Source organism: Vitis riparia, chromosome 17, assembly GCF_004353265.1.
Source record: "Vitis riparia cultivar Riparia Gloire de Montpellier isolate 1030 chromosome 17, EGFV_Vit.rip_1.0, whole genome shotgun sequence".
In the NCBI taxonomy this organism is placed as follows: domain Eukaryota; kingdom Viridiplantae; phylum Streptophyta; class Magnoliopsida; order Vitales; family Vitaceae; genus Vitis; species Vitis riparia.
Genome location: NC_048447.1, coordinates 3,674,070 through 3,688,120, shown reverse-complemented (window position 1 = coordinate 3,688,120; position 14,051 = coordinate 3,674,070).

Here is a 14,051-nt window from a genome sequence, read left to right as displayed (position 1 = left end):
GCTGATCATCATCAACTATCCAAAATCGGTCTCATCAATGCATGCATAGTCAATGGGATCATAGATTCTTTTCTTGTTATAAAACCTAAAAAAGAAAAACATATAATTATTCATAATTGTGAATAAAATAATTTAAATTCAAAACAACTAAGAAAACATTTATACCAATTTTTTAGTCGAAAATTGTAATGAATGTATACAAGATCATTAAGCCTTTGATGTTCTAATCTATTCCTTCTTTTGGTATGTATACGTTCAAAGACACTCCAATTCCTCTCACATCCAGAAGACGATGCAGTTTGGCTCAATATTTGAATGGCCAACTTTTGCAAATGTGGTGCACTGTATCCATGTAGCCTCCACCATTCATCTAGTTACCATTTCACATTAAAAATAAGAAAAAAAAATAAAACACATTAGCAAGTTTAAAATATTAAATAGTAAGTAGGTAGCTAATAAAAAAGAACAAACACACTAATAAATGAACATATCTTTTACCAGGTTGAAGTACTTCACGTGAAGAATAAGCAAGGTCTCTTTCAAAACTTCCTAATCGATCACGAAACAACTTCATTTCATTCATTGTTTCAAGCTTGCTTTTCAGAACTTTCTGATCAATAACATCCATGACACCTCCAATAACAATTGGCTTATTACAAAAGTTTTCTTGATCATATTGGAAACATGGATTGAACCAATAAGCTGCTGAATGAATGCTTTTCTGCAGTTGTTGATCCCAATGTTACTTTATGATCTCTGTATAAGGCTTGTATAGTCTTTTGTTGTGGTTAAACAATTTCTTTATGCCCAAACAAACCCTATACATGTCTTCATACACATATCCCATCGAAGGTCTCTCATCACAATCAACAATACGCAATAAGCGCATTAGTGGAGACATAAGATTCACAACGATCAAACAATCATTCCAAAATCTATTATCCAAGATGATGGAAACTGCAACTTTACTTTTATTATCCTTTGAATATCTAGAGTCCACAAAGAACTTACTAGTCACCAAAGCTTGTAAGTCATGTTTATGATCATGAAGACTCTTGAGTGCAATGAATGTAGTAGCAAAGCGATTTGCACCAGGTCATAGAATCTCTGTCCATCCTTCTCTTTTTCTCTACCAACTTAACAAAGCAACATGATTATACACAAAAATTGTCACCTTTGATGCACGTCTTACAAGTTCAGCAACATGGTTCATCTTACCAATATCCTTAAAGATCAAATTAAGCCAATGAGCTGCACAAGGTGACCAATTGATGTGTTTATGCTTCTGAGAAATCAATCTCCCTGCGGCCACATAATTTGCTGCATTTTCAGTCATAATATGAACTACATTGAGTGGACCCACCCATTCAATCACCTCATCAAATAACAGAAACAAATTACTTGCATCCTTGACAATGTCCGAAGCATCAACAGAGTTCACAAACGATATTCCTTCAGGACAATACACAAGGAAGTTGATGAGTGTTCTTTGTCTATTATCTGTCCAACCATCACCCATTATAGTACACCCAACTTTTGCCCAAATTGCACGATAAGAGTCCATAAGTAATTGAACTTCCTTCTTGGCATCCTTTAAAAGATTAACTCGTAGCTGATGGTAATTTGGACCCTTATATCCAGGACCAATTACAGATATAGCATTTAACATTGGCTTAAAGTAGAAGGAATTCACAGCATTAGTAGGAATGCATGCATCATAAAAGAATCTTCCAACCGCCATATCCGCTCTCCAAGTAGCTTCTTTCCCAGCTAATACACTCCTCATGGAAGGTTGAGCTCCTTGAGTATTTCTTGGTACAAAATACTTATCCGTTGTTGATTTTTTCCTTTTTCCACTACTAGCTACCATAGGACTTTGCATTTCTTGAACCTCTTCTTCACCTTCTGCCATATCCCCTTCAAATTGTGACACATTAGGACAATAAGGATTTCTTTCTTCATATGCTTCTTGGGTTGCTTTCTTGGAATTCACAAACTCTTGCAAAGAATTTTCCATTCGAAATCTGACATTAGGAGGAACCGATTTACATGGACCAATATCTCATTTCACTCCAGCAAGATGTTGTTTCATTCTATGAATACCCCCACCTTTTGTAATCTTTTTACAATACAAACAAATAAGAGCTTTCCTTCCATTTGCATATCTTTCTTCAGAAACATGCTCCCATGCAGGATCGGTTTTACTTCTAGTTGATTGCGAATTGGTAGTTGAATCTTGACCAGAGGATGGAGTCAAGTTTGATTCCATTTTTTTTTCTCTCTATCAAATTAGAAACAAAAATCGCATATTAATTATTTATAATCAAGTCATCAACAATTTATAACAATCACATATCAATGGGTGAACATATTCTTCAAATAGACCTTCATTTTAGGCTTTGGGTGTTCGTTTGTGTGTACATTGATGTGCCTTTTTGTTAGCGCTTTTTAATATATTCTCTCATTTACCTATCAAAAAAAATATTTAAGTTGTACTCTAAGCATTAATGTTGTTTGGTGACAACACTTTGAATGTTTTCTAAACCATTAAATTGATATATATATATATACACATTGAAGAAAGAAACATGGTTAGCTAAAGTATAGTTAGGATTTAGCAAAAGTTAGGGTCTATTTGGAAACTATTTCTTGAAAACAATTTTGTGTTCTTTAAAACAAAAAAGATTTTTCTAACTTAAAAGCACTTGACTAGAAACAGTTTTTTGAGAATTTTTTTTGAAAACACGTTGTTTTTGGAACAAATTTGAGGTGTTTTAGTGTTTTTTGTAGGATGTTCTAAGAAACAATTGAAAATATAAATAATATTTTGGAAATTTTTGCATTACATATGTGAACAATAACTTCACAGAAAAAAAAAAATAGTTGAGAAAAATATTTTTTATATTTGAGTTCTCAAACAGAATGTTGTTTTAAAAAATAATTGAGAAATGTTTTTAAAAATTATTCTCAAACATTGATTTTTGAGAACTACTTTAAAAAATGTTGCTAAATAGATCCCTTATATATTTTAATTTATTACTTGAAGGCATTAATAATTTTAAGTTGTAACATTTTTTTTTTTTTTTTACCAAACATACTTAAAATTATTTTAATTTAAGCATTTCTTTGAGTTCTTTCATACTACCCATCAGTTTTTTAACTGAATACAATCAATACATGGAATCAAAGCCCAAGATTATGATAAATAATAAAATATGCAACAAAGAGTCCCTCCAACAGAAACAAAAAATATACTTAAAAGTTAAAAATATAGCAATGACTTCCCAATTCCCATTTCTATATTTGTATTAAACTCAGCTCACCATAAAGCAACATGTGTTGTGCTCATCCTGACTTCCTAATTCCCATTTCTATATCCGCCTACACGGCAAGGCACTTCTATGTTTTCCCTTTCAAAACAAAAGGCTGAAAGCCCAACACATTATCTTTCAGTTAGAGTGGGCCATCATTTCTCAAGTTCCCTTCCACCTTTTTCAGTCCCTTTTGAAATACAAAAGGGTCTTAAATAAGCTTCTTGAATATCAGAATCATAATCTACAACTAATTCTAATCAAACTATCAGTACCATGGCTGTTGCTCAACTGAATAAAGTTAACAAATAAAATAATCTCAAGGGTAGAACACAAATGAAATTTCCATGTTTGTACATAATCTTAAATTTGTTGGCACCAAAGCTACTTTGGTGTGGAGGACACAAGTCAATTGAACAATAGGGATCATCAAAACATCCACCCAGGAGATACAAAAAAAAAAAAAATAGCAGAAAGAATAAACTGAGAAGCCCTGTCCAATATTGTGTACAAATATGGTCTACATTAATGGTTTACAACTGCTGGGCAATGGCAACAATTCCCTTCCAAATTAGAGCACAAGAGCTACTTGTATATGCTAATGGTAGTGTAGATGTCTTCTGGTAATTAAGGACCGGAAGGAATGCTAAAACCCTTGTCTCAACACTCATCAATCAAATCATTTGAAAGAATTAAAGAAATCCAACAGTGGCTATGTATCAGAGAATTCAAACCATCTCACTATTTTTAAAAAATATATTTTTTAAAAGTTAAAAAATATACTTAAAAAATATGCAGCCTTTCAAGAAACTAATTAATACTTAAAAGTTAAAACCTTTTCAAAATGGCCGGATGTTGAGGGCGGGCGGAGAAGCACGGCGGTAGCAGCTGGTGGACTGGCAGGACGGCAACAGCTGCAGGGGGCGAACTGGCACGGCGGCGGCACCGCGACGACAGCTGTAGAGGACGGACTGGCACCGTGGCAGCAGCTGCAGGGGACGGACTGAGGTGGGGAGGGAGGGTTTCGGGCTTCCAGATTTGAGATTTGCAGCCAAACCAGGAGATTGAATATATATACCCTCTAAAATGGCGTTGTTTTGATGCTTCTAACATCAAAACGACGTCATTTTGATGCAGCTTAAAAAAAAAAATATTTTAATTGAACCGGCTGATTCGTCCGGTTCACCGGTTGGACCGCCAGTTCAGGCGGTCCAACCCCGGTTCGATTCCATCCCGTTCCAATTAGCCGGACCGGACCAAAAATGCCACTGGTCGGTGGTCGGACCGGTTGGCGGTCGGACTGGTCGGACCGGTCGGTCCGGTCCGATTTTCAAACCATTGGAAATTACTACTAATCTTTCCGTTAATGTAGACAATGATAGGCAAGGTTGTCTTGTAGAGTGGGTGGATAAAGCTTCCTTCACCCGGCTCAACAAGTTGTTCGAGATAAGCTCGTCTAAATGGAATCATTAGGTTCATTTGTCAGACAAGAATCTATTGGTGCCGACCAAAGACCCTAAGCCATTCATTATCCCTGTTTTCCCTCGCATGGCTTTCTCGTCTTTGGTGCTCGACGAGCACTTCGTGCTGAAGGACTTGCCCTTTTACGTAGTTGGCCGCTTGGCGGATTCAGAGGCACGCCATGCCCATTTAGAGCAATGGGAGAAAAAGTGTCAGGAAGGGACACTGAGGCAAGCTCCGATTATAAACCATCTAGTCTCCAGCTCCACTGTCCGACCTCCTGCTAAAAAGAAGAAATGACTTGTTGTTCAGCCCATTCAAAGGGCAAGGACTCCGCTACCCGCATCTCCGTCTTCTTCATTAGCTTCATCCTCCTCTCCTTCTTCATCTCTTCAGCGGCCAACACGGAACTGAAGACAAGGATTGAGCGAGTGGTGCCTTTCATTGTTAGTGAAGAGGAAGAAGAGGAAGACATGACTACAAATTTGAGGGCTAGATTTAAGGAGAGGCAACACAAGCACTTGTCCGAATCCATCGTGGTTAACCCTGCTCCATCAAAGAGAGCTTATCCAGAGTCTGTTTGCCTGAAACCTATCTTGGCTCTTGTACCAGTGCCAACGCCTTCGACTACTGCTATAAGCATCATTCCTAAATCAGGCGAGAGGCTTTTTTAAGCTAAAGACACTGCTTACCATGAGCCAAGGAGGCTTTTTACATTCGGACCATCTCAGCGACGAGTCGATTGAATGTGTGGCTTTCTTTTCGTCCCATCCAAAGTCATCTTACATTCCCAGTTAGGAGGAGATAGCTGAGTTGATGAGGCAGATTCCTCCCTTCACTAAGAGAGAAACTCTCGTTCAAAATATGGGAGTGCTCTTTTCGACCACCCAGCGGATCCCGATCGAGATAGAGAGGAATCCTAATCAATCCTTCAGGGCACGACTCCCGTTTGGTACTCTAGACACCGTCATCTCTAGTATCATGTGTATGCAGGATTAAACGAATTTTGAGATGGTGAAAGTGGTAAGTTACTTCCCTTTTTTGTTCATTATGCCTTAGTATTTGGTTTCTTAATAATTTTCCTAGTGCCCTCTCAAGTGATAGCCGAGGTCTAGAACCTTATGCGGCAGTGAGCTCAACTCTTCTATTGGTTGGAAGCTGTTGAGACCATGAAGGCATACATTTCCCATAACATGGATGACAACGAGGAACTCTATGCCAGGCTGGAGACAATAAAGGGTGAGGCCACTGTTGCCCGGAAGCTTGCTGGGGAAGGGGTCAGGCTAATGAGGAAGGTAGAGAAAGAGAAGGAGGCAGCTGAAGCTGAGGCTCACCGATTGGCTAAGGAGAGGGAGGTGATGGAGGCTGGAAAGAAGAAAGTTAAAGAGGAGGCTAGATGGTTGAGGCAAGAGTTGTAGAAGCTCTAGGCGGGGTTCTCCATTCAAAAGAAAGAGTTGGAGGTGGAGTACTAGAAACAGGTGGACAACATGTTCTTTTATAACTATCAATGTTGTATGAAGAACCATGGCATTACCTAAGACACTCCTAGCTTTCCTTCAGACGATGAAGATGAAGCAGTAGGCGACTGATGGCTTGATTTTTCATCATTTATTGGATCAAAACAAAATTTATAGCCTAATTCACTATTCTAAAGTAGCTTGTACCCGATCAAAAATGGTTTTAGTACAAACTACTGTAGTATAATAGTTTTTAGGTGTCGTCCATTAGGATGGATTATTCTCGGTAATTAAGGCTTGAATGAGAGAATAAGAAATGATTGTGATCAAGTGAAATTGATTTAAAAATTTGATTCGTCCCCATTGCAGTCATGCCATTTGATTTTGGCTCAGATAGGTGTTATCAACAAAATTTATAAAACCTAAATCACCTCACACTAGGGTAACATAGCTAACATAATATAGTGGCTCTAGGATTGTCCACAGGGATGGGTTTTCATCGTACAGTTGACTGAGTGAAGGAAATAAAAAGGTGTTTTTCCTTGTGAAAATTAGCTTTTAAAGAAATGGAATTGTGGTTGCAAAGATTGATTTTAAGTTAAGCAAAAACAATAAGTGAAATTAACTACAAAGAAAAGGTCTCTTGGAGCTTTAGGTCACTAGGATCGGGTTCCTTAGGCAAAGGAGGAGATTCCGGACCTTTTCCTCGCGTTGGGGACAATAACATAAAGGATGGTTATCTCCCAAATTGGTTTTGTATTAGGCAATTAAGATTTGATCCAAAGGGTTTATAAAAAATGGTAATTGCTTCCCATTAATGGCTTTAAACACTAAAGACCCTTGAACCACCTTCCAATGGCTCGTAAATGATAACTAATAGACATATATGGATTTAGCAATAAGCATCCATAGAATCCGAAAAGCTTACCAAGTATTGGCCATTCAAGGTGATTTTAACCTTGAACCACCTTCCAATGGCTCATAAATGATAACTAATAGACATCCATGGATCTAACAATAAGCATCCATAGAATTCGAAAAGCTTACCAAGTATTGGCCATTCAAGGTGATCCTAAGGGATTTAAAGCTAAACCTTGAAATAAAAACCATGGGCACTGGTGGTGTGGGCTCTACCGGGAGCTCACCATGCTCTAGCTATGGAGGCACTGGTGGTGCTACCATGGGAGGGGCTCCAGGTTGTGTAGAATAGCCCACCAACTGATTCCATTTGTCGAGAGTGAATCGTTCTCGACAAAGGCAGCGACGCTCGAGCTGAGGCTTAGTATAAAAACCCAAATACTCCAAGATCTAGCACAACAGCCTCAGAAATAGTAGTGGAATGGTGTCGGCCCTCTAGAGCTTCTTCCTATGGACCTTCTCGTCAACGTGGATGAGGGAGGCCATGATCAAGTGGTGCGGGCCAAAGTAGAAGCCCTCGGATATATGGAATAATGTGTCCAAAATGACACATCTTCTCTATACTGAATGCTATAAGGGAAAAAGGTTGGAACACAACACCACGTCTACGAGGAGCATCCCAGGTGGAAGCTCCTTCTGTAGAAGGACCGAATCAGTAGAGGTCCCCCTGGATAATATGTGGACCATGTCCCTCTGAGATATGGGGGACCATTATCGGAAAGTGGATGGATCCTCTAGCTCATAAGGAATCTGTAGAGTCTTTGCAATATTTCTCGCCTCGAGGACACCAGGACATCCATCAATACTGAAGTGAATCACGATAGGACTCCGGACACCACGAGTAGTCATAGACTGGTAAAAGTCTAGTGCTACTCTGGGATAGAAAAACTCACGAGGAGTCATGAGGTGCTCAAGGTGGTACCTCTCGAGTAGGTCGTACGAGTCTCAGAGCTCAGGCTGCTGTCGCATGGCCTCCTGATCAAAATATAACTTGGAGTGAAAAGGTCTCGCTTTGCAATCTGAGTTACCCTCAATGGGCAGTGTTGTGAGCATCAGACGTTTGATAATCGACTCCGGTGAACTGTTAGAAGGTAACTTAGAATCGACCGGAGGCTCAAAAGCTTTATATGACTCCCTACGACCTGAAGTTCTGGCCCTCTTGGCCGGATGCCACCGTACTGAACTCTTGAGGTGCGAAGTAGTCGCTCCTGGGGTAGTAGGTGGTCTCCTCGTCACGTACCTACACTAATAAGCAGGTGAGGAAGGTCCAATGGCCTCTCTACCTTCGGAAGTTGGAATCCTAGGGGCCTCCGCGGCCTAAGAAGGGGAAACACTTGACACTTGAGCCGAGGAGGCTCTCTACCTCATGGTGCGTCTCGGTGAAGGGGTGGGGAGCTCCTCGGCTCCGTGCCATGTCAAAAATGGAAGGCTCGGCTTGGATCTGTGCTTTGAAATGAGATGCGCGCGGGGCTCGAAACTGAATGGAGAGGGGGTGAGATCGCAAGGTTGCAGAGGAAAATGAGGAGGGATTCGCAGGGTCTTGAGTGCCTGCGAAATAAAGAAATGGGCAGTCAGGGGGGGGGGGGGGGGGTTTAAAAAGAAATGGGTAGCGACTCTTGGGTTTCGCACAGTGTGCAAAATTGCTTTAGGGGTGCGAAATTACTTCGCATACCATTTTGGGTTTCACACAGTGTGTGCGAAATTTTTCGCGTAGTTTGCGAAAATTTCGCAAAGTGTGCGAATTAATTTCATAGGGGTTGGCTATTTTCGCTAGGTGTGTGAACTTGGTTCGCAGTGTGTGTGAAATTTCATACCTCATGCGAATTGAGTCATGCATTTTGCATGCCCTGCGAAAATTTCGCAAGGTGTGCGAAATTTCTTGGTTTTCCCCTTGCTTGAAATTCCTTTACAATTGATCATAAGAAATCTAAGTTAAATCAAAACAAAATAAAATTAAAACAAGAAATGAAAATCAAAACAAGTAATAATACAGGAAAACTCTTAAATCAGAAATAAAATAAAAAGTAATGGACTCGATTAGTCTTTAGAAAGACTAAGTCCATAAAAAAGCTGGTCTTGTCAAGCTTGATGTGGATCAAGGAGGATGAATTCCTCCTTGTCGCGAGAAAAAGGTTCCACAAAGGGCTTGAGATGGTGGCCATTCACTTTGAAGCTCCCAGTGTTGTTGGAGTTGAGTAGTTCCACTACTCCATTTGAATGCACTTGGTGAATGGTAAATGGACCTATCCATCTTGATTTTAGCTTGCCCTGAAAGATGTGGAGCTTAGAGTCATAGAGCAAGACTCTTTGTCCCTTTCGAAATTGCTTACGGAAAATCAACTGATCATGCCATTTCTTCAATTTCTCTTTTGCAATTTTTGAATTGATGTAGGCATTGTTTCTCAATTTCTCCATCTCATTAAGGATTAAGAACCTCTTTAACCCTGCTTTGCTCAAATCCATGTTGAGCTGCTTGATTGCTCACCAAGCTTTGTATTCTAATTCCACAGGGAGATGACATGCTTTGCCATAGACTAGGCAGTAAGGCGACATCCCGAGAATGGTCTTGTAAGTTGTTCGATATGTGATTACTACTCAAAAAGTGCTATTTTATAGCTTGAAATTAACTATTTTAAACACTTTTGAGTAGTAGTTAATACCTTTTAACTCAATTGGCACATTAAGGACCCTTGCAAGTGTTACTAATAAGCTTTTGGCAAGTTTTGGTGTTTTTGGTAGCTATTTGATCATTGAAACAAGCTAAGAATGAGGGAGAAGTTTGTGTAGTCCATGGCAAAGCAAGTTGAAGCTCAATTACATGAAGAATCCAAGCTTTGGAGCTTCATACCCTTATTCCAAGACAATCAAGTATGCAAGGAAGAGAATCAGAGAAGAAATCTAGCAACCAACAATTTCGCATAGCATGTGAAATCAAGAGGAGCTTCAAAAGCTGCAGGACAGAGAGCAGGAATGAGTGAAATAAATTTCACACCCTGTGTGAAATTTTGCACACCATGCGAAACCTCTTGAGACAACAAAGAATTTCGCACACTGATTACTACCAAAAAAGTGCTATTTTGTAGACCTAATTATAATGATTTTAAGCACCTTTGGGTAGTAATCATATTCATTTAACCCAATTAAATCATTAAGGTCCTTAGTAATTGGTTTTAACCATTTTGTGGCAAGTTTACATGTTTATATCAGCTTATGAATCAATTCAAGTATGCCAAATGATGGAGGAGCTACTTGGACAAGTTAAAGCAAGCTTTTAGCTATACCAAAGCAATCCGAGAATGAGGGAGAGCTGTATATAGTTCATGGCAAAGCTTTTGGAAGCTCAAATTCATGAAGAACCAAGCTTTGGAGCTCCATAGCCCTTTGCCAAAGTCGTTCAAAGTATGCAAGGAAAGAACAAAAGAGAAGCAAAAAGAAGCAAAGAGGAAAACAGAGGACAGCAGCTGCAGTCTTCTTTTGCACTTTTGGAGCACTTCCCTAAGTCCATTTTCTACATGCTATATACCATTTCAAATCTCAAGAAGTCAAGAATCCAACACTTCAAACCGTGTATGATTTGGAGCTGAAACGAGGAAGATATGGCTTTTGGAAGACAACTGCTCCAGGTGTGCGAATGGTGTGCGAATGGTGTGCGAAACTCGCACACCCCCTTCCAAATTCGCACACCCCCTTGCGTGGTGCGAATTTTCCCCTGTTTCTGCCGACTCCACATGAGATCTTTTCTTTTAGATATTTTTGTATAAATTTCCATTCTTCTCCTTGTAATCCACCAATCATAAGATTTCTTAGCTAGGAAGGTTGGAAAAACTTCTCTATATATATTCCCTTGCATCCGTTGTAACAGATTTTGATATATAGATATAGAATTATTATTGAAATATATAGAATCGACGTACAGAGCCTTGCTCTGTTTTTGCTTCTCTTTTCTTTCTCATTTTCTTAGTAGCCAAACATCCTTGGAGGATGAAATCCCCAAGGATGAGAGGCTAAAACCTTTTAAGTTTCTCAAAGTATGGATGTTATGTGATGGCTTGGATGCAATCCCATGGAAATTTCTCGCACCTGGAAGGTAAGGTAGTCGTTTTTCATTAATGGTTCATTAATGCAAAGTTTGGTTTTTATTTCCTTTGGACAACTTCCAACGGCCAATACTTGATAAGATTTTGGATTTCTATCCATTAGTTATCTCCTACGAGCTATTGGAAGGTGAGGTTTTCAATTCCAAGTTTTGCATTAATCCATTAGAACCAATTTCAATGGCCATTGAAAGGTGAGTTTATCACTTGGAATGACTTTGAGTTGCCAATATTTGGTAAGCTTTTGGCTTTAGACCATTAGTTATCTCTTACGAGCCATTCAAAGGAAGTCTAAGGTGAATAACCATTGATGAAATTCACTACCATCTGTTTTGCCATTTTAAAGGATTAAAACTTGATTTGCTAAATCCATACCAGTTCGGGAAGCAAGCATCACCATAGTTGCAACCCCAACGCGAGGAGCCTATCCTGAGATTTCCAATTTGCATAAGAGCCAGAGCATAGCTATCCTATCTTTGAGAAACTTGTTTTTACACCCTTTCATTTTAGTCTTTAATGTTAGCTTAAATTAGTTTAAATCATTCTAAAACATTTACATCTTCTTTTAAAGCTAACATCCATAAGAAAATCACCTATTTTCCTAATTTGAATATCACTTGTGTTTGCGAAAACCCTTCCCAGTGAACGATCCTAGAACCACTATGCTATAGTAGCTTGGCTACTTTAGTAATAGTATTTAAGGTATAAATTTTGGTGATACGCCTTTAAAGCTAAGCTACCATGAGTCGGAATCAAATGGCGCCGTTGCCGGGGAAGGTGCCACAAGCACAGTGAAGCAACCATTAAGGGTAACTTGTGATCTTCATCACAAGTTTGTTGAGTTTTCTTATAATTTTTTTTTAGTTTAGTTTTTATTTAGTGAAATTTTTTTTATTCTCTTTTCTTTTATATTTGTTTTAATTTCAATTTGTGCATTCCTTGTTGGATTCGAGACCAAGAGGGAACCCTGGTACAAGTTGAAAAAAGCCTTAGTTGAATATCATTTTTTTTAGAAATGGAAATTCCACATGAAGATCAAAGCTCTCAACATCAACCGAAGGACAAATTCGCATACCTATCCATGAGGGATCGGATTGAATTAGGGAAAAGGCAAGTTCAACAAAGCCAATGGGGTAGTAAGTATGCTTTGAATGGAGATGATTCATATGAGCATACGGTAGGGGAGTGCCCTACCATTCCAACTGTGAGAGACATGTGCGGTTACCAAAGCTCCTACACCTCAAGTTGGAATAACCATCCCAACCTTACAACCCAACCTCAATCTCAACCATCAATGAGTACATCTTCATTGGAGCAAGCCATTTTGAAGATAAGCAAAGTCATGGAGGACTTTGTAGGTGAGCAACAAAAGATCAACTCTCATCTTAATGAAAAGATTGATAATTTGGAGAGTTAAATAAATGTAAGAATGGAGGAGGTTTATAATGATCTATCACTAAGGATAGAAAAAGTTCAAGACTCCATTGAGAAGCTCACCAATCTCGACATAGCAAGGGGGAAAAGGAAGCTTCCTCCTAAACCCCACCATAACCTTCAAGGAACCAATGCAAAAAGATCAAGGAAAGTGTTGAAGATCGACACTTTGGTGGGGGATTGCTATGACAACTCTATGGACCAACCTTCCATTGAAAATCATAAGGTTCAAGATGATAAAGGGTTACTTGAACCCTTTAAAGCATCCACTTCTGTCGGGAAGAGAAGAGAAACGAATTCCCTTGGACCAAATGGGAAGGATGCCAATTTTGTTTGGGATCCAGGGAGAATTCAGCATGATGTGGGTGTGTGAGTGAGAATGAGCTAAATAGTTCATCTCCTTTTTGGGGTACATGCTATCAGCTTCATTTAAATTCTATGCTTTCTTTAAATTTATGCATGTTTTAGTTTGAATTCTTAGCTTTAATTTAGTTTTAATATGTTTTTAAGATGAGTTTTGAAGTGTTCATGCAGGTACGCTGCTTGCAAAAATCGAAATGGAGGTGAAACAGAGGAAAACAGAGCAATTCGTACCACCCTATTTTGGTAACTGTTGGGCACATTTTGATCACTTCCCGAAGTTCATTTCATGCGTACTATATTTCGTTTCAAAGCTTGGGAAGTCAGGAGTCTATATCTTTAAACGGTGATCAATTTGGATTTGAAACGAAGAAGTTATGGCCGTTTGAAGACGACTGTGCAAAGCTTAACGGAAATGTTGCAGCCGCACCCATTTTGCTACTGTTGGACACGTTTTTTGGTGCACTTTATGGAGCTCAAATTATGCATACCATATGTTGTTTTGAAGCTTAGGAAGTCAGGAGTCCAGAGCTTTAAACGGTGCTCGATTTGGATTTGAAACGAAGAAGTTATGGCCATTTGAAAGAATCCAATTTCGCATTAGCGCGGATGAATAGTGCCCTGTGCGAAAAATTCGCACACCACCCTCCCCTGTGTGAAAATTTCGCACACCACCCCCTTGTGCAAATTTTTTAGCTTCTTCATCCCTACCCTCCCAATCCTAAGCCTTTGAGCCTCATTTATTTGCTCCATTATGCCTAAGACCCGAGGAGGCTATGCCTCAGCTTCCCAGAGGCAACATCGTCTGATGCCCCACTTGTTGTCCCTCCTTACCAACAAAGCCCCACGCACCCTGGGATCACACACATGAAGCCTCTCACTCCATTTCTGACCTCCTTAAACCATCAAAGCCCATAGCTCCAACTGAGAGCTCCAGTTGAGGAGACTATGCCATCTAAGGAGACTATCAGAACAGAGGCCAAAGTCTTGATCTAACCCACTCAGAAGGCCACCAC